Genomic DNA, 27648 nt, shown 5'->3' with positions numbered 1-27648 from the left:
AAGTGCAGAAAGAGCCAAGTGAGATGCAAAAACAGGCAGGAAAGGTACAGAAAGAGGAAAGACAAGTGCATAAAAAGACAACAGGGTGCAGAAAGAAGCAAATGAGGTGCGTAAAGAGGCTACAGACGTGCAAAGATAGGGAAGAGAATTGCAAAAAAAGGCATGAAAGGTGCAGAAAGAGGCACAAGAGGTACATAAAGAGACAAAAGGGTTCAGAAAGAAGCAAGACAGGTGCAGAAAGAAGCATGAAAAGTGCAGAATGAAGAAACAAGGGTGCAGAAAGAGGCAAGAGAAGTGTAGAAAGGAGCAAGTGAGGTGCAGAAAGAGCCAACAGAGGTGCAAAAATAGGCAAGAGAGGTGCATAAACAGACAAGAAAAGTGAATAAAGAGGCAAGAGAATTGCTAAAAGAAGCAAAAGAGCTGTAGAAAGAAGCAAGAAAAGTGCAGAAAGAGGCCAGTGAGATGCAAAAACAGGCAGGAAATGTACAGAAAGAGGGAAGACGAGTGCAGAAAGAGACAACATGAGAGCAGAAAGATGCAAATGAGGTGTAGAAAGAAGCAACAGACGTGCAGAATGCGGGAAGAGAGGTGCAGAAAAAGCCAAGAAAAGTGCAGAAAGAGGCACAAGAGGTACATAAAGAGACAACAGGGGTGCAGAAAGAAGCAAGACAGGTGCAGAAAGAAGCATGGAAAGTGCAGAATGAAGCAACAAGGTTGCAGAAAGATGCAAGAGAAGTGCATAAGCAGGCAAGAGATGTGCACAAAGAGGCAAGAGAATTGCTGAAAGATGCGACAGAGCTGTACAGAAAAAGCGAGAAAAGTGCAGCAAGAGGCAAGTGAGATGCAAAAACAGGTGGGAAATGTACAGAAAGAGGGAAGACGAGTGCATAAAGAGACATCAGGGGTACGTAAATAAGCAAATGACGTGTAGAAAGAGGAAGCAGACATGCAGAAAGAGGAAAGAGGGGTGCAGAAAAAGCCAAGAAAAGTGCAATAAGAGGCAAAAGAGGTACATAAAGAGACAACAGAGGTGCAGAAAGAAACATATGAGGTGCAGAAAGAGCCAACAGGCATGCAGAAAGAGGGAAGAGAGATGCAGAAAAATGAAAGAAAAGTGCAGAAAGAGGCAACAGAGGTACATAAAGAGACAGCAGGGGTGCAGAAAGAAGCAAGACAGGTGCAGAATTAAGAATGGAAAGTGCAGAATGAAGCAACAGGGGTGCAGTAAGAGGCAAGAGAAGTGTAGAAAGGAGCAAGTGAGTTGTAAAAAGAGCAAACAGAGGTGCAAAAAGAGGCAAGAGAGGTGCAGAAACAGGCAAGAGAAGTGCAGAAAGAGGCACGAAAATTCCTGAAAGAACCAACAGAGGTATATAAAGAAGCAAGAAAAGTGCAGAAAGAGGCAAGTGAGATGCAAAAACAGGCAGGAAAGGTACAGAAAGAGGGAAGACAAGTGCATAAAGAGACAACAGGGGTGCAGAAAGAAGCAAATGAGGTGCAGAAAGAGGCAACAGACGTGCTTCATTCTGCACTTTCCATTCTTAATTCTGCACCTGTCTTGCATCTCACTTGCCTCTTTCTGCACTTTTCTTGCTTCTTTCCATACCTATGTTGCTTCTTTCATCAATTCTCTTGCCTCTTTGTGCACCTCTCTTGCCTCTTTTTGCACCTCTCTTGGCTCTTCTGCACCTCACTTGCTCCTTTCTACACTTCTCTTGCCTCTTTCTGCACCCCTGTTGCTTCATTGTTAGCTGCACTTCTATAGCGCACGACTCACATGGGGGCATCTCGGCGCTTACCTAGCGAAAAGAGAGACAAAGAAGTCGGTATCGATTAATGGGTATGAGTTAGAACAAAAACGTTTTTAAATGTTTCCTAAAAAACAGGTAGGAAGTGCATTTACGTAGGGCCATTGGGAGCTGATTCCAGTACCTAGGGGCAATATACGAAAAGGCTCTACCCCTGTACGGCTGAGTCGTATACGGGGGACCTTTAGTAGAGCTAGTGAGTTGGATCTGAGATTACAACCCGAAATCTGTTTTGCAACTTTCTTTTGTAAGTAGAGAGGACCCTTACCATTCAACGCATTAAAGGTAAGGCAACAGATCTTGAAAAATGATCCTTTTTTCACTGGCAACCAGTGAATCTCTCTCAATACAGGGAGTGAAGGGGAGCCAGGAGGGCAGTTTAATATCATCCTTGCCGCAGTGTTTTGGATCACTTGCAGCTTGGCTAGCAGTGTCTCGCCCACTTCCACTAAAAGTGTGTTTCCGTAGTCAAGATGACTCATCACCATCGCCGGGACCACGGATCTTCGATGTTTCAATGGCAAGTAGGGGAGTATCTTGCGTAGAAGGCGTAAACTGTAGTAACAGGATCTAATGGTGGTTGTGATGTGGTCCTTCATCGTAAGAGTTTGGTGCAACAGGGGTGCAGTAAGAGCCAAGAGAAGTGTAGAAAGGAGCAAGTGAGTTGTAAAAAGAGCAAACAGAGGTGCAAAAAGAGGCAAGAGAGGTGCAGAAACAGGCAAGAGAAGTGCAGAAAGAGGCAAGAAAATTGCTGAAAGAACCAACCGAGGTATATAAAGAAGTAAGAAAAGTGCAGAAAGAGGCAAGTGAGATGCAAAAACAGGAAGGAAAGGTACATAAAGAGGGAAGACGAGTGCAGAAAGAGACAACAGGGGGTCAAAAAGAAGCAATTGAGGTGCTGAAAGAGGCAACAAATGTGCAGGAAAATGGAAGGGAAGTGTTGAAAAAGGCAAGAAAAGTGCAAAAATAGGAAATAGAGGAACATAAAGAGACAACAGGGGTGCAGAAAGAAGCGAGACAGGTGCATAAAGAAGCATGGAAAGTGCAGAGTGAAGCAATAGGGGTGTGGAAAGAGGCAAGACAAGTGGACAAGGAGACAAGAGAACTGCAGAAAGAGGCAACAGAGGCGAAGAAAGAAACAAGAAAATTGCAGAAAGAAGCAAGTGAGATGCAAAAGCAGGCAGGAAAGGTACAGAAATAGGAAAAAACGAGTGCATAAAGAGACAACAGGGCTGCAGAAGGAAGCAAATGAGGTGCAGAAAAAGAGGCAACAGACGTGTAGAAAGAGGAAGGGAGGTGTAGAAAAAGGCAAGAAAAGTGCAGAAAGAGGGAAAAGAGGTAAATAAAGAGACAACAGGAGTGCAGAAAGAAGCAAGACAGGTGCAGAAAGAAGCATGGCAAGTGCAGAATGAAGCAACAGGGGTGTAGAAAGAGGCATGAGAAGTGTAGAAAGAAGACGGTGAGGTGCAGAAAGAGCTAACAGAGGTGCAAAAGAGGCATGAGATGTGCAGAAACAGGAAAGAGAAGTGCATAAAGAGGTAAGAGAATTGCTGAAAGAAGGAACAGAGATATAGAAAGAAGCAAGACAAGTGCAGAAAGAGGCAAGTGAGATGAAAAACAGGCAGGGAAGGTACAGAAAGAGGGAAGACAAGTGCAGAAAGAGACCACAGATGTGCAAAAAGAAGCACATGTGGTGCAGAAAGAGGCAACAGAGGTGCAGAAATAGAGAAGAGAGGTGTTGAAAAAGGCAAGAAAAGTGCAGAAAGAGGCAAAAGAGGTACATAAAGGGACAACAGGGGTTCAGAAAGAAGCAAGACAGGTGCAGAAAGACGTATGGAAAGTGCCGAATGAAGCAACAGGGGTGCAGAAATAGGCAAGAGAAGTGTAGAAAGGAGCAAGTAAGGTGCAGAAAGAGGCAACAAAAATGCAACAAGAGGCATGAGATGTGCAGAAACATGCAAGAGAAATGCTGAAAGAAGCAAAAGAGGTGTAGAAAGAAGCAAGAAAAGTGCAGAAAGAGGTAAGTGACATGCAAAAACAGTCAGGAAAGATACACAAAGAGGGAAGAGGAGTGCAGAAAGAGACACCAGGGGTGCAGAAACAATCACATGAGGTGCAGAAAGAGGCAACAGAAATGCAGAAAGAAGGAAGAGAGGTGCAGAAAATTACAAGAAAAGTGCAGAAAGAGGCAAAAGAGGTACATAAAAAGACAACAGGAATGCAGAAAGAAGCAAGACAGGTGCAGAAAGATGCATGGAAAGTGCAGAATGAAGCAACAGGAGGGCAGAAAGAAGCAAGAGAAGTGCAGAAAGAGGAAAGAGAAGAGCACAAAGAGGCAAGAGAATTGCTGAAAGAAGCAACAGAGGTGTAGAAAGAATCAAGAAAAGTGCAGAAAGAAGCAAGTGAGATGCAAAAACAGGCAGGAAAGGTACAGAAAGAGGGAAGACACGTGCATAAAGAGACAACATGGATGCAGAAAGAAGCAAATGAGGTGCAGAAAGAGGCAACAGACATGCAGAAAGAGGGAAGAGAGGTGCAGAAAAAGGCAAGAAAAGTGCAGAAAGATGCAAAAGAGCTTCATAAAGAGACAAGAGAGGTACAGAAATAAGCAAGACAAGTGCAGAAAGACGCATGGAAAGAGCAGAATGAAGCAACAGGGGTGTAGAAAGAGGCAAGAGGAGTGCAGACACAGACAAGGGAAGCGCACAAAGAGGCAGGCAAATTGCTGAAAGAAGCAACAGAGGTGTAGAAAGTAGCAAGAAAAGTACAGAAAGAGGTAAGTGAGATGCAAAAACAGGCAGGAAGGCTACAGAAAGGGAATATGTGTGCATAGAGAGAGGCAACAGGGTTGCAAAAAGAAGCAAATGAGATGCAGAAAGAGGCATCAGACGTGCAGACAGAGGGAAGAGAGGTGCAGAAAATTGCAAGAAAAGTCCAGAAAGATGCAAAAGAGCTTCATAAAAACATAACAGGGGTGCAGAAAGAAGCAAGACAGGTGCAGAAAGAAGCACGGAAAGTGCAGAATGACGCAACAGGGGTGTAGAAAGAGGCAAGAGAAGTGCAGAAATAGGCAAGCGAAGTGCACAATGTGGCAAGAGAATTGCTGAAAGAAGCAATAGAGGTGTAGAAAGAAGCAAGATAAGTGCAGAAAGAAGCAAGTGAGATGCAAAAACAGGCTGGAATGGTACAGAGAGAGGAAATATGAGTGCAGAAAGAGACAACAGGGGTGCAGACAGAAGCAAATGAGGTGCCAAAAGAGGCAACTGATGTGCAGAAACAGGGAAGAGAGGTGCAGAAAGTACATGAGATTTGCAGAATGAGGTCAAGAGAAGTGCAGAAAAAGAAAGACACGTGCAGAAAGAAGCAACAGAAATGCAGTAAGAGGCAAGAGAGGTGCAGAGGGAAGCAAGAGTGGCTTGCACACCATTAGTACCAATTTAACACCCCCATTTAGCAGTAAGTAACACGTGACAATTCTCGGTTTGCAAAGGGCCTTCCACCATGCTGTAACACTTGTTGCTACATTTTTGGTTACGTTTGACCCGTTTCAGCCAGAAATAAGGCTTTTTTTGTTCAAATCTGCAGATTAGGGTGCAGATGATGAATTATGTGGCTAATGCAGAAAATGTATAATTGTGCGAAAGCCGGTGCAGCCAAACAGTCACATAATTCCAGTGGTCCTGCTCATACCTCCGACTAGGTCCACAAGTGCTACTCAGTGATTCCATCTTTTTTTTTCTCACTGAGTTCATAGTTGAGCTTCTATGGAAATGAGGAAGACTAAACCTGAGGTGACCACTCCACAACACAGACTACCATACCACATAATTACTCTCCGTAACACATAATACCACTCTACATAATTCCTATACACTAAATACCACATACTTTTTATCCACATAATTTCACTGCACAACATACCACATTATTCCACTCCACACAACGTACATCCACTCCACTCCAAAAAACATTAGCAACAAACTTTTGCATTTACAACGCCAATAGCTCTAATGCTTGCAAATGCGAAATCTATTACATTGCAAACACTTCTTTAACTAGTAGTCGCGGTGGAGAAAGAGTGCTGGGCCTCCGACCAGCGCACAGGAATTCCGGTGCATAGGGCTTACTGGAGGACCTAGTAGCACTTTTTAGCCCCCAAAGTCCTTCAGGAGTAAATTGGACTTCATCCCCCATCCCGTAGTCTGCCAGGAGGTGCGTTTGCAGAATGGTGGAGAAAGCGGGGCATGGCCTCCGAAGACGTCTTAGCAATCCCACTGTGAGGGACTTACTGGAAGTAACAAGAGGGGTATTTGGCCAACTACCCCTCCTATTGCCTCCAGTAAGTCCCACACAGGAGCATTGCTAAGCTCGAAGATCAGGCCACGCCCTCTTTGCCCAGCACTCTACAAATGCGCTCCCTGGCGCACTCTTGGATGGAGATTGAAGTCCCCTTCGCTGCTGGGGGTCCTTTAGGGACCAACTAGCCTACCTCTTACCTTCAGTAAGCCCCACACAGTGGGATTGCTGAGAGGTGGACAAAGGCCACGCCCCCTTTCTCCACCACTCTGCAAACACGCCCCCTGGCGCGTTCTAAATTGGGGGATTAAGTCCCCTTGAATACTGAGGGTCCCTGGGTGTCAACTAGCCCACAAGGTACCTCAAGTAAGCACCAGACAGCTGTGTTGCAGAGAGGTGGTCTGAAGCCACGCCCCTTTTTACACCTCTCTGCAAAGCAGCTCTGTGGTGCTTACTGGAGGTACCTGGTGAGCTAGTTGGACCCCAGGGACCCTCAGGATTCAAGGGGACTTAATCCCCCGACTTACAATGCACCAGAGGGCCAGTTTGCACAGTGGTGAAGGGATGGGCAGGCCTGATGTGAGAAGTGTGCAAACGCACCCTGTGGTGCATTTTAAGTTGGGGGATTAAGTCCCCTTGAATCCTGAGGTCCCTGGGGTTCAACTAGCCCACCAGGGACCTCCAGTAAGCGCCACAGAGCTGCATTGCAGAGAGGTGCAGAGAGGTGTAAAAAGGGGCATGGCCTCGGACCAATTCTCTGGAACACATCTCAGTGGTGCTTAGTGGAGGTACCTGGTGGACTTGTTGGCCCCCAGGGACCCTCAGGATTGAAGGGGAATTAATCCCCCAACTTAAAACCCGCCAGGGGGCGCGCTTGCACTGTTGTGCAGGGAGGGGGTGGAACCTGATGTGACAAGTGGGCAAACGCACCCTGTGGTGCATTTTAAGTTGGGGGTTTAAGTCCCCTTGAATCCTGAGGGTCCCTGGGGGCCAACCAGCCCACCATGTACCTCTTGTAAGCGCCAATGAGCTGCATTGCAGAGAGGTGGTCCAAGGTCACGTCCCTTTTTAGACCTCTCTGCAACGCAACTCTGTGGTGCTTACTGGACGTACCTGGTGGTCTAGTTGGCCCCCAGGGATGCTCAGGGTTCAAGGGGTCTTAATCCCCCAACTTAAAACGTGCCACAGGGTGTGTTTGCACACTTGTCACATCAGGCCCTGCCACCTACCTGCACCACTGTGCAAACGTGCCCCCTGGTGTGTTATAAAATGGGGGATTAAGTCCCCTTGAGTGCTGAGGGTCCCTGGGGGCCAACTAGCCCACCAGCAACCTCTAGTAAGCACCACAGAGCTGTGTTGCAGAGTAGTGTAAAAAGGGGGCATGGCCTTGGACCACCTCTCTGCAACGCAGCTCCCTGGCACATACTGGAGGTACGTGGTGGGCTAGTTGGCCCCCAGGGACCCTCAGTATTCAAGGGGAATTAATTCCCCAATTTACAATGCACCAGAGGGCACGTTTGCAGAGTGCTGTAGGGGAGGGGCAGAGCCTCCGGCGCAATACCGGGCTGTGTGGCCCCCCTTCTTTTCCCACTTTTGGGACCCTGCGAACCCCATCCCCCAGGGCCTGACCCCTATTGTTAAAAAAATAAAGAGGAAGGGGGCCGTGTGGCTCCCCCACCCAAGGCCAATTTCTGCCCCGGGGACCCCACCTCCCAGGGCATGGCCACATATTTTTTTATTTTACCATTTTTTTGGGAGGGGGTTGTGTGGCCCCCCTCCTGAGGCCTCTATAAGCCCCGGGGACCCCATCCCATGGGGCAATGCCTTGTTTAAAAAAGTATTAATAATTTATTTGGAGGGTGGCCACATGGTCCCCTTCCCAGGCCACTTCTGGCCCATGAACCTCATCCCCCAGGGCCTGGCTTCTTCATTGGGAACCGTGGGGGGAGCTTCCACGGTCCCTGCCAGCTCCCCGCCTCCTGCTGGAGCTGGCATTGCTTCTCCACAAGCGGAGCTGCTGACATGCAGCTCTCCTTGTGGAAAAGCCATCCTGTTTGCTTCATTGAAGCGAGAGCAGGTTTCCCTGCTCATGCTTCAATGAAGCAAAGCAGCGTTGGCTATATCAGGGCAGGAGCCCTGCCCTGCCATAGCAAACAGCAGTGTCCCTGGGTAGGCCCCCCGGGACACTGCAGGAGCCAGCCCTGGAGTGGCAGTCTCCAGGGCCATGAAGGGCTCCAGGAGGGCAGCCGCATGTGCCCCTCCCTTTATTTACATAGCCCCGGGAGGTGGTGGTCCCCAGGGCTTAGGGGGGCCCACAGAACCCCCCACAAATAATGCAAGAAAGCCCCGGGGAGGTGGCAGTCCCCAGGGCTTGGGGGGTCCGTGAGGCCCCCACTCTAATAAAAAAAAAATACAAGCCCTGGGGAGGTGGCGGTCCCTGGGGCAATGGGAAAGTCATGTGCCCATGTGCATATTTGGAAATCCCCTGGGGTGGCAGTCCCCGGGGCTTGGGGGGGGCCTTGGAGGCCCCCTACAGATTATGAAACAAGCCCAGAGGAGGTGGCGGTCTCTGGGGCTGCGGGAGGGCCACGTGCCCTCCCACATATAATTTACATAGCCCCAGGGAGGTGGCAGTCCAAAGGGCTGCATTTCCCCCGGACTTGGCCCATCCGGGGGCTTTAAAAACGAAGTGCGGGAGACCGCGCTTTGTATTTTTTCATTTTTGGCCTCCAGCACAAATTTTTTTTTTTTCAAATTTTTTTTTCTCCCTCCTCCAAAGCCCAAGAAGACTGCCAACACTTCCTGGTTTGAAGGAGCTGTGTGGTTAGGCTCCGCCCAGATATCAAAACTTTTTCTTTTTCTAATTTCTCAGGAACTACTGAACGGATTTACAACATTTTAAATAAAGGGCTCTTTCTGAACCAAGCCCTACCTTGTTGTCAAATTTGCAGTTCGGGCTGTAGCTTTGTCTTAAGTTTCCTCTGTAAATTAACATAGGGAAAACGCATTTTGGGACCACCCTTTTTTCTCGGCTACCTCTTGTCAAATCACCCCGAAGCTTTCAAGACAGGAGCTGACCGGAGCAGGCTACTAGTTTTGAAAATTTCGCAAAGATTTGTCAACCGTCGCCAAAGTTACAGGGAAGTAAAAAAAAGCTTTTCCTATGAAAACTAGGTCTTAACTATAACTACCTACTTACAGTAGGTAATGTATATATATATATATATATATATATATATATATATATATATATATATAAATATATATTATCTACTGGCGGTCGCCAGTAGATAGTTATAGTTAGGACCACGTTTCCATAGGAAATCCGCAACATTCTATTTGAAAAACCTTTGGCACCGGTCGACGAATCCTCGCGAAATTTTCAAAATAGGTGGGGCGCTATGCTCCGCTCCTACCCTGAAAGTCTCGGGGGGATTCGTCAAGCGGGGGCTGAGAAAAAAGGGGGGTCCCAAAACGCGTTTTCCCATGCATTTTTCCATAGGACCTTTAGACACAGCTACAGACCGAACGGCTGAACAGAGTTACTTGAAATTTGGCAGAGAGGTAGTCTACAGGTCAAGAAAGTGCCTTTTGTAGGTTTGGTGTAAATCTGTTCAGTAGATCCTGATAAAATAGCCTTTAAATCAATATATATATCTGTGGCAGCTTACGGTGCGCTTACCGTGCGCTTACGGTAAGCTTACCTTACGCGTACGGTGCCGTGCGCGAGCGCGATTCTGATTGGCTGTTAGATCTTAGTAAACATTCGAATCGGTCGAAACCAGGAAGCGGCGTCCGCCATTTTCTATCTCGCACTCTGAGGGGGAGGAGGAAAAACAAAGGCAAAAAACATGTAAAGGGGCTGTTTAGACTGCTCCCAACCACCTAGCCATGATGAAGGTGTCCCCTAAGAACCCCTAAGGCAAAAAATTCAATTTTTTTTTTTTTGAAAAATCGCCGATTACGCTTACCGTACGCGTACGGTAAAAAAAATTAAAAAAAAAAAATTATCCCCACTCTCTACACCCCGTGTATAAATTGTGCCCGAAGGGCACCATTTGTGCATGGCATATACATAACCTTAAAAAATCAAACATTACCTTTCACAACGAAGCGCATAATATGTCCTCCATGTGCGCACGGTGCGCGAAGCGCATCGTGCGTACATGGCCCATCCAGCGTAACGTGGGCACGCGGTGTGCGTAGCGCACCGCGTGCCCACCGTGCGTGCACGGCACTAACTGCGTAAAGTGGGCAAGCGGTGCGCGAAGCGCACCGCGTGCTCACTGAACGAACTGCGTTAAGTGGGCGCGCACGCCACGAATGGCGTAAAGTAACTTAGCATTTAAAAAACAGTACAAATTCACTGAAAAACAATAGGTTTCACACACGTTATAGTTAGGAATTAGCATTTAAAAAACCTTGCAAATTCACTGAAAAAACCATAGGTTTCACACATGTTATAGTTAGCTGGACATTTTACTGATAAAAAACCAATGAAATTCCCCCGTTATAGTTAGTGCAGGCAACTATAACTCACGCGACCGCATTCCTCTGCTGATGCTAATACTGTATTTAGACACTTATTTGCCCATGTCTTCTTCCATTAAATTTTAGCTATACATATATTACAAATATTTTTTTTTCATAAAGACACATATGTCATCAGCAGAGGATTGCGGTCACGTGAGTTATAGTTGCCTGCACTAACTATAACGGGGGAATTTCATTGGTTTTTTATCAGTAAAATGTCCAGCTAACTATAACATGTGTGAAACCTATGGTTTTTTCAGTGAATATGTATATATATATGTATATATATGTATATATATATATATCATCCGATGCCAGCACAATTCCCAGCGATACAGAATCAGAACGCAGTCGGGAAGCAGCATCAAATTTCAGATCTGAGATGGGCCCTTTAACGTATGCAGAGGAGATGGATTTTATCCGGGAACAACGCAAGCAGTCATTACGACCGAGGAATACAAACGTGCCGTCAAACAAAAAAGGAACATCCGAAGGCGTGAAAGGCACAATTGTCTCAAGCTCCAGAGGAAGGGGGCAGCAGAAGAAAACCTGGCAGGCACGCTAATGCCCATTGATAAAACTATAATCAACCTTACCAATATCCAACTGAATGAAGCTGAGAAACAACTATTAGCATTAGGTCTAAGCTACTGCCCAGAGACCAATTTTAACTATGTAGAAACCTGAATAGATGTTTACAAATGTATTCGCAAGTTGAAACTAACGAAGTTCTTTACCATCAAGAATCACAGAACTAAAGCTAAAGACTACACCATACAAGTGCCCAATGTAGGGCTTACAGCCTGTGAAATCCCTTTGTTAAAAACATTACATGCATTACAAGAGGAGGCATTTGATAGCAATAGAACAGGCAACAGTACTCAAAGTATGGCACAAGATGAGAGAATCAAGATTTCGGCACCAGGGCGTAGTCCATTCAAAGCAACTTCTACGTTTGTGCCAGTTATGCCTCGCAATGCGGTCAACATTTTCCCCAAGAGAGTAACCGAGGAATTGAAAAATCTCTATCGCAAATCCAAATCCAATATCAGGACTCCGAACCATCATACCACTCAGTATTTTCAATTAATGGCTAAACTAAAGAACAACTCTACTGTGGTAATTAACAAATCCGACAAAGGCAGAAATATTGTTCTGTGGGACAAAGAGGATTACAAAGCAGAGGCTTACCGGCACCTTGAAAACCAAGACTGTTCCAAAAAAAGACATCGGTAGAGGTCAAAAGAATAAGTAAAAATTATACAGATGAACTTACAGTCTGAAAAAGGGAAGGATTAATATCAAAGGATGAATTTAGTTATCTAAATAATGATGATTTTCCTGTGATGCCAACTATTTATTTCATCCCAAAAGTACACAAAGGAATCAGCCCCATTACAGTAAGACCTATTATTTCCTCTAAAAACAGTATCTTTGAATGCACTTTCAGTTATGTTGATTATTATTTACAAGAACATGTCATCATACTCCCGACTTAAATCCGTGACTCCAATGACTTCCTTTCCAAATTAAATGCACAACCATGGTCCGAGGAGTATTTATTTTTAAACCTTGATATAACCAACCTATACACTGGCATTCAACACGAGGACGGATTAAATGCGGTGGACTTTTATTTGAAAAAGAGACCCATATCCATGTAGCATTACAATATGTTGTTAAAGATGATTTAATGATGTCTTTGTAACAATGTGTTTGTATATGATGGTAAGATCTTTCAACAGTTACAGGGTATGGCTATGGGGACATGCTTCTCCCGCAGCTATGCCTGTCCCCACGTAGGCTGGTGGGAGGAGCATGTCCAACTAGTCCAACACAGGACCGATTGGGACAATCATGTTGTGCAAATGTGGAGATACATTGATGACGTATTCATCTTTTGGAAGGGAACACAGGTACAGGCGAAGACATTTGTAGACAATATCAATTGTAATTCCATGTGTAGGAGAGTAGAATCTGCTTCTCATGGGTACCCCCACTTTTTGCTGGTGTTTCACTGTTTTTCGACCTTAGTCTGGCTGTGGCCCTGCTAATCAGGACCCCAGCCTAGCTGCCTCCTCTCTAAAATAGTTTCCATGTACATTAGGTACATTTCTAATTGGAATCTGGAGTGCCTTATAAGCCCCTAGTATATGGTATACTATGTACCTAGGGCATAGGTATTTCAGAGGCCTACCAGAGGACCAGAGCACTCAAAAATGGCACCACAGGTCTGCTACTGCAGCCTGGGTAAGGTGGTGCTTGCACCCCTTACAGTGGTATAGGCTACCTTTATCACTACCATTGCACACACATATAAAACCTATAAGTCACTCCTATGGCAGGCCTTAACAATCCTGAAGACAGACTGCTTGGATTTTATGTGAGAGGGTGCCCCTGCATGAGCAGAGCCCCTCTGCAGCGTTCGGAGTACCTCCTCTGATGCTGTTTGTGGTGCAGCCTGACCATATACTCTTAAGTGCATTATAACCTCGCGGTAAATGCTAACTTTAGTATGGCTGCACGGAAACATGTCGTGTTTGGTGTCAAATGCTATGGAATACTACCCCCACCAGTTCTGGCAGTGAGGATAGCATTCCACCCTTCTAGAGGGAGAGACATGTTCACACTGGTCTAACCCGGTGGGACTTTTTACAGCCCTGACCTCACAAAATGGATGCCTCTGCCACATACACGGATCTGGCCTCCTGCTGCTCACTGAAACTCTGGCAGGGGAGGCCTGGACAATAGGTTTCCTGTCCCAGGGAGGTGTAACCACCTCCCCAGACAGACAGATGTGTATTGGGGCTGGGCGGGAGCACTCTCTGGTGCTTTGCAGTCCTGCACTGGGGGCACACTTGGTGTCCCTATGCATAGTCCAGTTCAAACCAGTTGCAGGGGCTACCTGCCCCTGCTCTGGCATGAAACTGGACAAAGGAAATGGGTGTAACCACCCCTTTTTCCAAACCCTCCCATAGGTGGGTCTCTAAAGTATGAGCAATCCCCAAACTTTGTATAAGTATAGGAACCCAGTCCTTGTGACTTTAGAATACCCTGGACAAAACTCTGCAACATATATCCTGGACCTTTGACATTCTACTTTGCTTAGAAGACTGAAGAAATCTCCCTTGGGGTCAAGGAGTGACTCCCCTGCTTGGCAGGCACCAAAGAAGCAACTGACCGGTCTGCATCACTGAAGCTTGGGCTGGACGCCTAAGTCTTTGCATCACCAGAGGTGGATTTTCAGACTTCCCCGAGGCTACCCTGAGCCCACAGCAAAGCTGAGGCCCGTGGCTATTGTGGGTGACATGGAATCATGACCCCTGGACACCGTGATCTTTTTCAGCACCTGGTTGTCATCGGCACCTCGTGGGTGAAAAGTCAAGACACCTGTCAACTCACCTGAAGCACCCAACATCTGTGGGCATTGGTCTATTGTGTCCTCAGTCACTGGCAAGTGACCCAGACTCTGTCACCTCTGCTTTCACGTTCCTTCCATCCTAGATCCAGGCTTGGATCGCTTCGGACACTTCTCCTCTTAATGGCAGCAGCAATTCTTCGCCAGCTTACATTGAAATCGACAGCGCGACCCGACACCAAAAGACCATATGCACCCGGCTTCCCTGGGTGAGGTAACACAAGTACTCCGGTGCTCCTGTGGGTGCTAGCCCTAGATCTTCCTAAGTCCAAAAGGGTTTGGTCCTGACTCATTTCTAAGTGTCCCTAATCTTTAAATTTCCAACCACGACATTGCCCATAGAAGCTAACGGGAACCCGCGGTTGTGTTTTCACACTGAGCACGGCCCCCGTGGGTCCCCTCTGTCACTACCTTGGGTGGTTTCTTGGGGTCCCAGCGATTCTACAGACTCTAGGTCTTGTGTCTAGTTCAGTAGTTCATGTAATTTAAGATGTCATCAGTGATGTCATCAGTGATGTCACTGACCATGTAATGAATGATGTAATATGTGACATCATCAGCATTGCATTGCGGGCCCGCAAATTATAGTTAGAAGAACTAACTATAACGGAGGAATTTCTATGGTTTTGTACGAGTGAAATGTCCAGCTAACTATAACGTTACTGAAACCTAAGGTTTTTTCAGTGAATTTCTAAGGTGTTTTAAATGCTAATTCCTAACTATAATGTGTCTGAAACCTATGGTCTTTTCAGTGAATTTCTAAGGTTTTTTAAATCCTAATATCTAACTATAACGTTTCTGAAACCTATGGTTGTTTCAGTGAATTTCAAAGGTTTTTTAAATGCTAACTTTTAATTATAAAAGTAGTTTTACCTATGTTTTTTGTACAGAATTTGAAGATATTTGTAAACTGTTAATTTGTACATATGTTATTTATTAAACAATATTATATACTTTTCTGAAAATAGTTTAAAAAAAAAAAAAATTTAAACTGAAACATACTGTAAATATTGTTTTTATATTTTATTTCAATATATTTATATTTTCTTTAAAACAAAAAAAAGAAATTTTGGTGTCGCGCACCCTAAGCGTACCTAACACGACGGTTGTGCGTATTACAGCCGCCATATTGGAAAAATTGTGAAGGATCCGCCTATGGTGTGCGACGGGTGCGTGTTTTCCAGTGACGTGATATACGTATAGTATGCGACTGATGCGCGACTCCTGCTCCCGCTAATTCGCAACAAACGCGCATTACAGTATGCGAAGCTTGCGCAGTGGCGGGCCCCACATGATGTCATATGTGGGGCGCGCTGGGTGCGTGACTCCCGTGAAGTTTTTTATGTTCTAAAATGGTATGTATGTGTCTTTAATATACATATTAGGGCTAGAGATTATCTAAGGCATCCATAAAAATAATATATTTCTACTTATAATAAAATTATATCACTTTTAAATATATTTTCGAGAAGTTGCATCGGGTGTGTGCTTCATAAGAGCAGGGTGCGCGGATCCCATGTGACCTCCCAAAAAAAGATTTGATTGGTTTATAAAATTTCCCACTGTAACTATTGAAGGACCCCACCCATTTTCATCATTGTTCTTGGACCATCTTCAGAGAAGCATCTCTTCACCAACTTCAACCTCTTTGTTTTTTTTTGTGTTTTTCTTTCAACTGTGAAGAAAAATGGCTTCTGGAGAACCCCAGGAAGTAGAAGAATATTCGGATGAAGAATTCTTGCAGGAGGCACCCAGAAAACAGAGACCAGAATCTGTAGTGTGGAAGTTCTTCACCTTTCCACCTGGACAGAAAAAAGTAAATGCCACAAAGGTGACATGTAAAATTTGCGAAAGAGTGCTGTCAAGAGGCAGTGAAATAAAGTACTCATACAGCACTGCCAGCATGTACAAGCACCTCCGGACAATCCATCCTCTGAATCTTGCTCATGAAGAGATGAGGAGAGCTGCATTAAATCCACCAGCAGCTGGAGCAAGTACTTCAGGAGCATCAACATCTCAAGCTCTAATGGATATAAGGTCTGAATTTGCCTTTTTAGAATAGCGCTGCATCAAGTGCAAAAAACTAGTTTGCTATGGCGAGCAGTCAGTGGATGCTATTTGTGCCGCTCAACGCAACCACCAATGTTAATTTTATTCAGTTTTGAGAAAACACCAAAAAAATACAAAATCATTGAAAAAAAACAGAAAAATATAAAACAAAAAAAGAAGAAAAAAAAACTTCTTATCAGAACTACCTTATCTGGTTAAAAAAATAACTATTATTGCATGGTAATGTATGAAAGTTTCAGTGAATATATGTGTAGAGAATGATTGACTGAAAGAATGCATTAGTAGTATATGGTTAATTTATAGGGGCAGATCTATGAGGAAGTGCTGCAGCGTGGCACCGCAAGCCCTTTGGCTGCACCGCGCTGCGGCACTTCCGAAGCACAAGGATGCAACATATTTATATGAATATGTTGCATCTCTGTGCTTCCCTCTGCATTAGTGCACAAACTGCAGCCATGTGCTGGTGCAGGCACCTTTGCACCATGGATGCCTGCCTTGTGGGGAGATTGTTTTTGTGCAGGAAGGGACAAAAACAATCACTAAAGGCATTTTCCTCCTTCAATGTGTGCTGTGGAATGCAGCAAGCATTGAAGGAGGATATAATGAGGAGAAATGAAAACATTTCTCCTTGTTGCGCATTGCTATGCCACGTCTAGGGTGGTGCAGCATTCACACGCATCTCCAGCTTTACAATTTCTTGTAAATCTTGAGATGTGTCTTGTTCCATGGGTGTTGTGTGGGAACATACACAGCTACACCCATGGAACGCGCCTTCAACACAAAGTGCTGCGTGTGAGGGGGCCTTATTTACAAGCAGAGGAAAAACTATACGTGTTTGTGTTATGGCACAGAGATTAGATCATGGTTTTGTCAGGATGATTGCAGGAGTGGACAGACAGTGACACTGTGATTGCTGATCTGCATGGGTACTACCTGTATTTTTGCAAGAGTGAATAAGTAGTCTGTATGGGGTTAGGGGACTGCATATATTTTGTACATTTAACTGTAGGGCTGAGTGTCTTAATGCCTGAGGCATTGTACAGGTGTATGGACTGTGACTATATAGTGAGAGTGCTGGTAGTTGACAGGAGGGTGAGTGTATAAGTGCTTGTGTTTTGGCACAAAGATTAGATAAGGTGCAAGGAAGTCTGTGTCGTGGGGCAGATTGTTTTTGAGCAGGAAGGGACACCTTCCTGCACAAAAATAATCACTAAAGTCATTTTCGTCCTTCAATGTGTGCTGTGGAATGCAGCATGCATTGAAAGACGAAAAAATGAGATGTACTTGTATTAGTAGCTAAGCAACTCTATAGATACATTACTAGCAATTGGAATGATTAAAGTGCTGCAAGTAGAATACATGGTCAATTTATGAGTACTGAGGTATTGGCGGAGTGATAGGATAAGAAGATATTGCTGGTATTGGCAGAGTAAAAGGATAAGTATAGTGGTTGATAAGTGATGGAGAAGTATATGGAATAGACATGAGGATACCTAGACTGTATAGTTAGAGTGCTATTAGTTAACAGTAGGGTAAGTTTATAAGTGCTTGTGTGTTGGCACAGAGATTAGAGAACGATATGATTCAGTTAGGATGATTGCAGGAATGGACAGATAGTGAAAGGCTGATTGTGGCACTGCATGAATACTACCTGGCTTATTGCAAGGATGAATTGGTACCGTGCTGGAGGTTAAGGGCCTCTATACATTGTGCACATTAAACTGTAGCACTGCTTGTCTTAATGCTTGAATCACTGTACAAGTGCATGGATAGTGACTGGATACTTACACTGCCGGTACTTCACTGCAGAGAGACTTTATAGGTGCTTGTGTGTTGGCACAGAGAATAGATAAGGACATCCTTCTGACAGTATGATTGCAGGAGTAGACAGATACTGACAGTCTGATTGGGGCACCAAATGAATTCTACCTGCCTTATGGCAAGGCTGAATCAGTACTCTGCTAGGGGTTAGAGGCCTGCATAGATTGAACACATTTGATTGTACACTGTGTGTCTTAATACCTGAGTCATTCTACAAGTGCATGTATAGTGACTGCATACTTACACTGCTGGTAATTGACTGCAGAGAAAGTTTATAAGTGTTTGTGTGTTGGCACAGAGATTATATAAGGACAGGGTTCTATCAGTATGATTGCAGGAGTGGATAGAGACTGACAGTCTGATTGGAGCACTACATAAATACTACCTGGTTATTGTAAGTGTGAATCAGTCAATCAGAAGTCTGCAGGTGGTTAAGAACCTGCATACATTGCACACATTTCACTGTACATTATGTGTCTTAATGCCTGAGGCATTCTACAGGTGTATGGACAGTGACTAGATAGTGAGAGTGCTGGTAGTTGGCAGGAAGGTGAGTTGTTAAGTCCTTGTGTGCTGGCACATCGATTAGATAAGGACATGCTTCTGTCAGGATGATTTCAGGATTTGAAAGAGACTGATTGGGGCACCGCACGAATACTACCTGGCTTATTCCAAGGGTGAATCAGTTGTCTGCTGGGGGTTAGAGGCCTGCATAGATTGTGCACATTTCACTGTACCACTGCTTGTCTTAATGCCTGAGTCATTCTACAAGTGCATCAATATGGAGAGGATAGTTAAAGTGGTGGTAGTTGACAGCAGGGAGAGTTTATAAGTGCTTGTGTGTTGGCACAGTGATTAGATAAGGACATGCTTCTGTCAGGATAATTGCAGGAGTGGACAGAGACTGATAGGCTGATTGGGGCACTACATGAATACTACCAGGCTTATTGCAAGAGTGAATCAGTAGCCTGCTGGGGGTTACAAGCCTGCATACATTGCGCACATTTCACAGTAGCACTGTGTGTCTTAATGCCTGAGGCATTCTATAGGTGTATGCACAGTGACTAGATAGTGAGAGTGCTGTTTCACTGTACGACTGCTTGTTTAATGCCTGAGTCATTATACAAGCGAATGAATACAGAGAGGATAGTTAAAGTGGTGGTAGTTGACAGCAGGGAGAGTTTATAAGTGCTTGTGTGTTGGCACAGCGATTAGATAAGGACATGCTTCTGTCAGGATAATTGCAGGAGTGGACAGAGACTGATAGGTTGATTGGGGCACTACATGAATACTACCAGGCTTATTGCAAGAGTGAATCAGTAGTCTGCTGGGGGTTACAGGCCTGCATACATTGCGCACATTTTACAGTAGCACTATGTGTCTTCATGCCTGAGGCATTCTATAGGTGTATGCCCAGTGACTAGATATTAAGAGTGCTGGTAGTTGACAGGAGGGTGAGTTTTGAAGTGCTTGTGTGTTGGTACAGGAATTAGATAAGGACATGCTTCTGTCAAGATGATTGCAGGAGTAGGCAGACAGTGACAGTCTGATTGGGACACAGCATGAATACTACCTGGCTTATTGCAAGGGTGAATCAGTAGTCTGCTGCAGGTTAAGAGCCTGCATACATGCGCATATTTCACTGTACACTGTGTCGTAATGCCTGAAGCATTCTATACGTGTATGCACAGTAACTAGATAGTAAGAGTGTTGGTAGTTTGCAGAAGGGTGAGTTTTAAGTGCTTTCAGCACAGAGAGTAGATACATACATGGTGCTGTCAGGATGATAGCAGGATTGGACAGGGAATCACAGTGTGATTGCTTATCTGCATGGCTACTGTATGAATTTTTGCAGAAGTAAATCAGTAGTCTGCAGGGGGTTAAAGCACCGCATAGATTGTGCACATTTACTTATATACTAACTACGAAATTACACATTATAGAACCACAAAATCACTTCCCATACACTTATAAAATCACATTTTCACCACCTTGGCAGTCCTCTAATATATTAGATACCTATCATTAATTCATACAAATATAAATATAATGGAAACAAAAACCTGACTCATGACATACTAACTACTACATACCTGAAAGAATAAAATGTACTGACTTCTTTGCAGCTACATATCGTCCTTTACATCTACAAATATGCAACTTCATCAAACTATATCTCTCAACAGACTTAATGAAGAACAGTAGTAAAGAACACTTTTTTTTAATAAGGATTTTTAAAACTGTAGATCTGTACCAACTAATAACAGATTCATAATTATTAATACCTTACATGATCATCTTACAAACAGCACAATTGTACCTCATTTTACCACACTATCTATAATAATGCAATATTTTTAAACTATACCTTTTTACACAGAAGAAATAATCATTGCTAATAAACACCTTATATGAATTTTTTAGAAAATACACCTTCTTAGTACATTTTTAACCAATTAATAGTAAATTAACGCCTTCATTCAACTATATCTTCTAACACAAATAAATATATTACTGTATATACTGCTTTTTAAGCAAACTTCAAAAACAATAAAAATAATCGCAATACACATCTGTGGATTTAAAAATGTCAAATCTTTTTCAAATTCAAATTCAAAAAGTCTTTATTTCGATTGTATAAAATCATAAAAGTACATATAAAACAATACATTTAAGAACATATACAGTTAATAAAATAGACCATACTAGTAAAAAAAAGAAGATGGCATACAGTTTAGTCGTCTAACAAGGGCCTTATTAAGACAATCAATCAGGCTATATTGTTGCTTAATAGTTTCGTACGAATTAGCCACATCGCAAACAAGAACTTGGAAATTGCTATCACAACAAGTGGACTTTGGTCACTTCGCAGGATCCTGAAAAAATCCAGGTAGCTTCTAATACCCAGGTTAAGGCATAGCTGGATAATCCATTTTTTCCGGATACCAGCATATGCGGGGCAAAAGAGCACAACGTGTATCATGGTTTCCTTTTCAGATGAGCAGCCCGGACAACTGTGCTCGAGGGCACCCACCCATTTATCAGTGAAAGAATAGAGGGGGAGTGTCCCATATCTGAACTGTAGAAACAGCTTCTTTGCAAAAGTGGGCTGAATAACGTCGAGGTCAGGTACAAAGGCGTAGTGACATTTAACATCTAAAAAAATATCAGTCAGGCTAGAAGGCTTGACTACACTATACGCTTTTGTTAGAAAGTAATCTTTAAGAGTGATGGCAAGGATTTTTTTGGATATGCCTAAAGTAGAAATCTCTGGGTTAGTCCAGAGGCGGGCAAGACCAATGTTGGTTAATGTCTGCCTAACATACTGGAGCCAAGGAATCTTGTCGGCCCCTAGTAAGCTCAAGATTACTTTCAACTCGTCTCTGTAACATGCCAACTCCGGTGTGCTCCACAATCTTTTCCAGTACATCACCGGGCGAGAGGCAATGACCTCTAAAATAGGACGGATGTTAAGATCCAGCCTCAATGGCATAAGCGGGGTATTAATTGGAAGTGAGAAAAGTTTCCTCAAGAAATTATTTTCAGTGATAGATAAGTCCTTGGGATTAGTGTGTCCCCATAATTCCGCCCCATACAATGTGGAAGATCTAGATTGGACACGGTAAATTTCTAGTGGGGCACTTATAATTTTTAAACGGCATTTTTTGTGGACTTTAAGGATGCCCCCCACAGCCTGGTTGAGTTTTAAATTGGCTTTGCAAATTTGGGGGCACCAGCCCATTTTGTCATTTAGGGTCAGGCCTAGGTACTCGAATACAGAGACCCGATCCAAGGCGACTCCTTCCATTTTGGGATGTGGGTAATTGGAGGATTTTACATTGAAGGCCATATATTTAGTTTTGCCTATGTTGACCACCAGGTTCCTTTTTTTGCAAAAGGTGGTGAACTGATCTAGCACCCGCTGCATGCCCATTGGGGACTTGGACAGCAGGAGGGTGTCATCAGCAAACATGAGGGCAGGGAATTTTCTGGAGGCCAATTTTGGCGCATCTATGTCAGTGGCATCAAGGAGGTCAGCAATAAGGCCATTAAGGAATAAAGAAAACAGGGTTGGGGCAAGAACACAGCCCTGCCGAACTCCCTTTGCAACAGGGAATGGGCCGGTCAGATTGCCATGTTTGCCATAGCGAACTCTAGCGTAGGTCCCGTCGTGAAGAGTCTTCAGTTGATAACATAAATATGGCGGGACGCCCATGCCCAGCAATAGATGCCATAGCTGATTACGATCCACCATGTCGAATGCGGATTTCAAATCCACAAAAGTCATGTATAGACTGCCCCCATCTAGTATAACATGCTTCCAATGGAGCATCTGGAGCCTGAATAGTTGGTCCATAGTGGATGTTTTGGACCTGAATCCAGCTTGTAAAGGGGTTAGTGTATTATTCTCTTCAATCCAACTCTGTAGGCGTTGGAGGAGAAGCCTGAAGTAGATTTTTTGACTCACATCTATTAGGCTTATAGGCCTATAGTTGCCTGGATCGAGGGGGGATCCCTTTTTAAAGATGGGAATGATTTCCGCACCCTTCCAGGTTGGCGGAACAGGTGAGCCTTGTAAGATGGCATTGAAAAGGGTTTGAAAGTAGGGTGCCCAGATCTTAGGTTCGTCTTTATACAGGTCCCCTGGAATACGATCTAACCCCGGAGCTTTATTAGCTTGGAGCTGGTGCAATGCCAAATCTACCTCTGATAGGGTCCAGGGGGGGGCAAGCCAAGAAGGATCCTTGACCGATAGGATAGCTGGGGGATCGATACACTTACATGTATCAATCGAGTAGAGATTTTCAAAGTGAGAAGCCCAAGCGTCTTCAGAGACGTTTGGGTCAATCAGGGTGTTGCCCTCAGACTTCCCAGAGTGGACAAGATTCCAGAATGTTCTTGGATCTTTTGCTACGAGTGCTAGTCTTAAAGCAGCCCATCTTTTCTCTTCCCACTCAGACTTAGCAATAAAAATTTACTTTTTGTAAGATCGCCTGGCTTCCTTAATTGATAGGGGATTACCTCCTTTAATAGCATAGAGTAAATCATGTTTTTCTAGCCTGCATTTCTTGGTGAACCAAGAATTAGGATTGTGCGGCTTCTTTGTATTTTGGGGGCCGGATATATAAAAGGAACCACATAATGTGTCAACTAGGTCTTGATGAATTTTAGCCATGTCCAAAGTTGTGTCGACACGACTAGGATTAGCCTCTTCATTAAACACCTTAACAAATAGGGGAAGTATTTGGGAGTACATACTGGCTATTGCCGTTTCAGACTGATTTATAGTTTGCCAGCGAATCCTCTTCCCCTCTTGGATGATTCTTAAATTACCTACTGGGGGAGTAGGTGTAGCTAACCCTGTGTTTAATAGGTAAAAGTTTAAGGCAACTATCAGGGGGTCATGGTCACTTTCAGTGCGTCTGATTATTTTAAAATCCAAGACATTGGGCCATAAGTCTAGGCTCACCAGAACATAGTCAATCACAGATTCGTGACCCATTCCCCTGTATGTCGGCTGTCCCGGAATATCTCCGTTAAGACGCCCGTTACAAGCTCTCATGGAGAAGGCATAGGTGAGGGAGGTAAGTTGAAGGACCTTCGGTGTCCAATGTTTGGCTGGGTACATACTTAGGGGAGGAATAAGTCTGGCCTCATCCTCTTCCAATGTAAGGGGAATCACTCCAGACAGAGGCTCAAAGTGACAATTAAAATCCCCTCCAATCATCAACACTACCTCGTCTGGAAGTGATTCCAAAAGTGATGACAAGGAGTCTAGGGTGGGGGAACGACCACCTCCTCGGGTATAACGGGAATAAATGTTAATAAGTGCAATCTTGGGAGTCTTTTTATGAGACAAAAGAATGCATAAAATTAACCTAAAAAATATGTAACTCACCTTTAAATAAATCTGTTGACTGAAAAATCTCACTCACTCACTCAGGATATTCTTTTTCACACAGAGAATGTAGATCAACAGACTCTGCAAGGGTGAACCAGTATTGGCAAATTTCCGCTCTATTTTTCCATACATATTGACATAAACAACAAATGGCATTGCTTCCCAGTGTTTTTCAAATTGAAAAACGATTTTCCATTGGTCACAGAGAATAATACTTTTCAACTGACATCTTCACCCCTTGTCCTTAAGGTCAGTTTCCATAGCAACAGGTCATGCACCATTCAACTTAGCTGCCAGGTCACAAGTTCACCAAACAATGATACAAATGACAACAGCAAGTGTGGTTGGCTTTGCAATGCTTGCCCTTATCCTCTCTGCTGTACTTTTCCAACATTTGTTAATAACCAATAAGAAACATGCTTTCTAAACCAAGTGAAATGCACCCTATTTTTGAATGTAGAGTGTTCTTAGACAGCCAATCAAATCTCTACTTTCTTTCTTCTCCACCATTTTTGATAGATTTTATTCTTCCACCTGCCTACCTCAGCTGCAGACATTTTCTGATTACCTACAGAAATCCCTTCAAGATGCTTTCTGTGTTGAAAATTGGACACAGCTATATCTTCTGGTGCAAAAGGTATGCTGAAAGCAGAGGTATTGACAACGACCTAGCTTTGCAAAATGTAGACATTAAACGGATTGGACAGAGATGATTAAAGTGGCACCAATTGATGCCATTGGTTAAATCCTTTTTCCATCTCCAACCACCTGACCTCATGATTGTGCACTGTGGTGGCAATGACCTTGGCACATTGACTGGGTTTGCTCTGGAAATGCTAATGAAGGACACCTTTGCAGAATTGATGTTGCATTTTCCCCAAACTGACTTTGTGTACTCTAACATATGCCAAAGACAGAAATGGAACAGGTCCAATCAATGTTGTCCACAGATTGAGAAAGCTAGAAAAAATGTCAATAAAGCTGTTTCTGCTTATCTCAGAGACCATAGTATGGGGTCCATATACAATAACAATCTGTGTTTTAATATGGATGGCATCTACAGGACTGTTGGTGTACATATCACAGATAAGGGAAACAGAGTCCTTCTCAACAAGTTAAAACTCTGCATTGGCACTTACATGTAGCTACAAATATCTCCCAATAAACACAAGGGCTCTTTTTAGAGCCACCCAATATCCTAACATATAACCTAGGTTGGTAAATGGCTTTTGTCATTTTACAGCTCGGCAAGAACAGCACTGTGCTAGTCCTATGCTTAAAGACTTTGCTGTAGAAATGGCAAAAGACTTTGTCCTTTTCTATCTCGGTGTGGATGGCACTGTGCTAATCCTATGCTTAAAGACTGATAGAAAAGCAGACATTTGAGGTGAGCAGATCTAGAGTGTCGCTGGTGTTGAGAGTGCTCTATACAGGAGCTGCTTTCCACCTAAACTTGAGAACTAGCCAGAGTTCTCTGTTTTTTTTTTGTGCATAATTTATTTGTCACTCTATGCCTGAAAGAATATTTTTTTACTTATACTGGGTGCTCCCTTGTGTCTGGACAAAGCTATACCTCTCTGAAGAGCTCTAATTAGAGTGAAACACTGTGTCAGGGATTGCTTTTACTCATTTCAGGTTGACTTGGTTGGTGTTTTACCAATTCAAAGCTATAATACTATGCCTGGAGTGGTAAATGGCTTTTGTCATTTTGCAGCTTGGCAAGGACAGCACTGTGCTAGTCCTATGCCTAAAGACTTTGCTGTAGAAATGGCAAAAGACTTTGTCCTTTTCTATCTCGGCATGGATGGCACTGTGCTAATCCTATCCATAAAGACTTTGATAGAAAATCAGTAATTTGAGGTGAGCAAATCTAGAGTGTCACTGTTGTTGCGAGTGCTCTATCCAGGAGCGGCTTTCCACCTAAACTTGAAAGCTACCCAGAGTTCTCTACTTTTTTTTTTTGGCATAATTTGCACTGGCTTGTGAACAAGGAGTTTTTTGAAACGCGTTAAGCCTGCATTTTGAGAGTGGGATCTTCAAAACGGCTACAATACTCACCTTAAGAGGTTCCGGGAGGGAGTCCCCACAATGGGCAACTGCTTTTGATGGATTTTGAGTGGCGATGCCTACGCCGCGAGGACAAACCGCCGCACATGTGCGGACCTGCAATGTCAGGAGGAACCTGGCGCGATTGAACAGGACGGAAATAAACATAAAATTGAGTGAATTGATGCAGTAGACTGAATTTTCCACTTAACCCACAGAGGATTTTATTTGCTTTTACTAAGGTGGCACGGGGCAACACCCACTGTGGAGAAATAAGGGTGTAGAGACTGCGAGTACCAGAATGCCTATCGGCATACGCCCACTGGGGCAAAGAACATGCCCATATGGGCTGGACCTAGTTAAATAAATGCAGAGAGTCTACAGATGAAAAACATGAAAAGGGGATAGGTTACAAACACCCTGACCTCCCAGGCTTGTTCAGGGGGTCCCACAAGGACCCCCAGGGACAAACAAAAACTCATTAAAAAAAAATCAGCTGAATTCGCACTGGCATCGCAAATAAAGCTGAGAAAATAAAAAAAAACAAAGTGGGGGCTCCCACTCTTCGAAGTATTTAAGCCCCTGAGTGGGCCAGGTCCCAGGGGCATATTTAATTATGTGGTGGGGCCCGCTGGGGCTCCCGCAGCTCCGGGGACCACCACCTCCCCGGGGCATTGTGCAAAAAGTGTAGGGGGGCCTCTCAGCCCCCCAAGCCCCTGGGGACCACCACCTCCCCGGGGCTCTGCTCTTTAAAAATAAATAAATGTAGGGGGCCTCAAGTCCCCCCACATGCCCCGGGGACCACCACCTCCCAGTGCACCAAATATTCAAATTTGGGGGTTTGTTACGGACCCCTGGCCCAGGGGACCACCACCTCCCCGGTGCTTTGCAAACATTGGGAGGGGGGCCCCGCGGCCCTCCTCCTGGATCCCTTGATGGCCCTGGGGACCGCTACCCCCCAGGGCCAGCTCCTGCAATGTCCCAGGGTGCTCACCCCCGGGACATTGCTGTTTGCTATGGCAGGGCAGGAGCCGTGTGGCTCCCCCATGGCTCCTGGCCAGGCCCTGGGTGATGGGATCCCAGGGCCAAAAGTGACCTGGGAGGGGGGCCATGCGGCACCCTCCCTTCCAATAAAAAAAAGCCGCCCTGGGGGATGGGGTCCTAGGGGCCATAATTGGCATGAGGAGGGGGGCCACGTGGCCCCTCTCTATATAAATACAAAACACTTACTAAAAAAAGCAGAAGAAAAGGCTGCATCTAACCAGAGGCTTCGCCCCCTTACTCCACCGCCTGGTCAGCTAGTTGGCCCCCAAGGACCCTCAGTATTCAAGAGGAATTAACTCCCCAACTAACAATATGCCCGGGGATGTGTTTGCAGAGTGGTGGAGAAAGGGGGCATGGCCTTTGTCTACCTATGTCCTTGCGGTCCAACTACCCCTCTTGCTACCTCCAGTAAGTCCCACCCAGTGGAATCGCTAAGACGTCTTCGGAGGCCATGCCCCTCTTTCTCCACCACTCTGAAAACACGCCTCCTGGCAGACTACGGGATGGGGGATGAAGTACAATTTAGTCCTGAGGGAGTTTGGGGGCCAAGAAACCCTCCTGGTTCCTCCTGTAAGTCCTATGCAGCAGAATTCCTGAGCTCTGGTCAGAGGACCAGCACCCTTTCGCCACCACTCTGCAAACGTGACTACTACTTAAAGAAGCATCTTTTTGTACCTCTGACTTAGAGGTAGTTTTAATCCCCTTGCCCTATT

The sequence above is a fragment of the Triturus cristatus genome, chromosome 8 (assembly GCF_964204655.1).
Source record: "Triturus cristatus chromosome 8, aTriCri1.1, whole genome shotgun sequence".
NCBI lineage: Eukaryota > Metazoa > Chordata > Amphibia > Caudata > Salamandridae > Triturus > Triturus cristatus.
Note: the sequence above shows the minus strand (reverse complement) of the source record.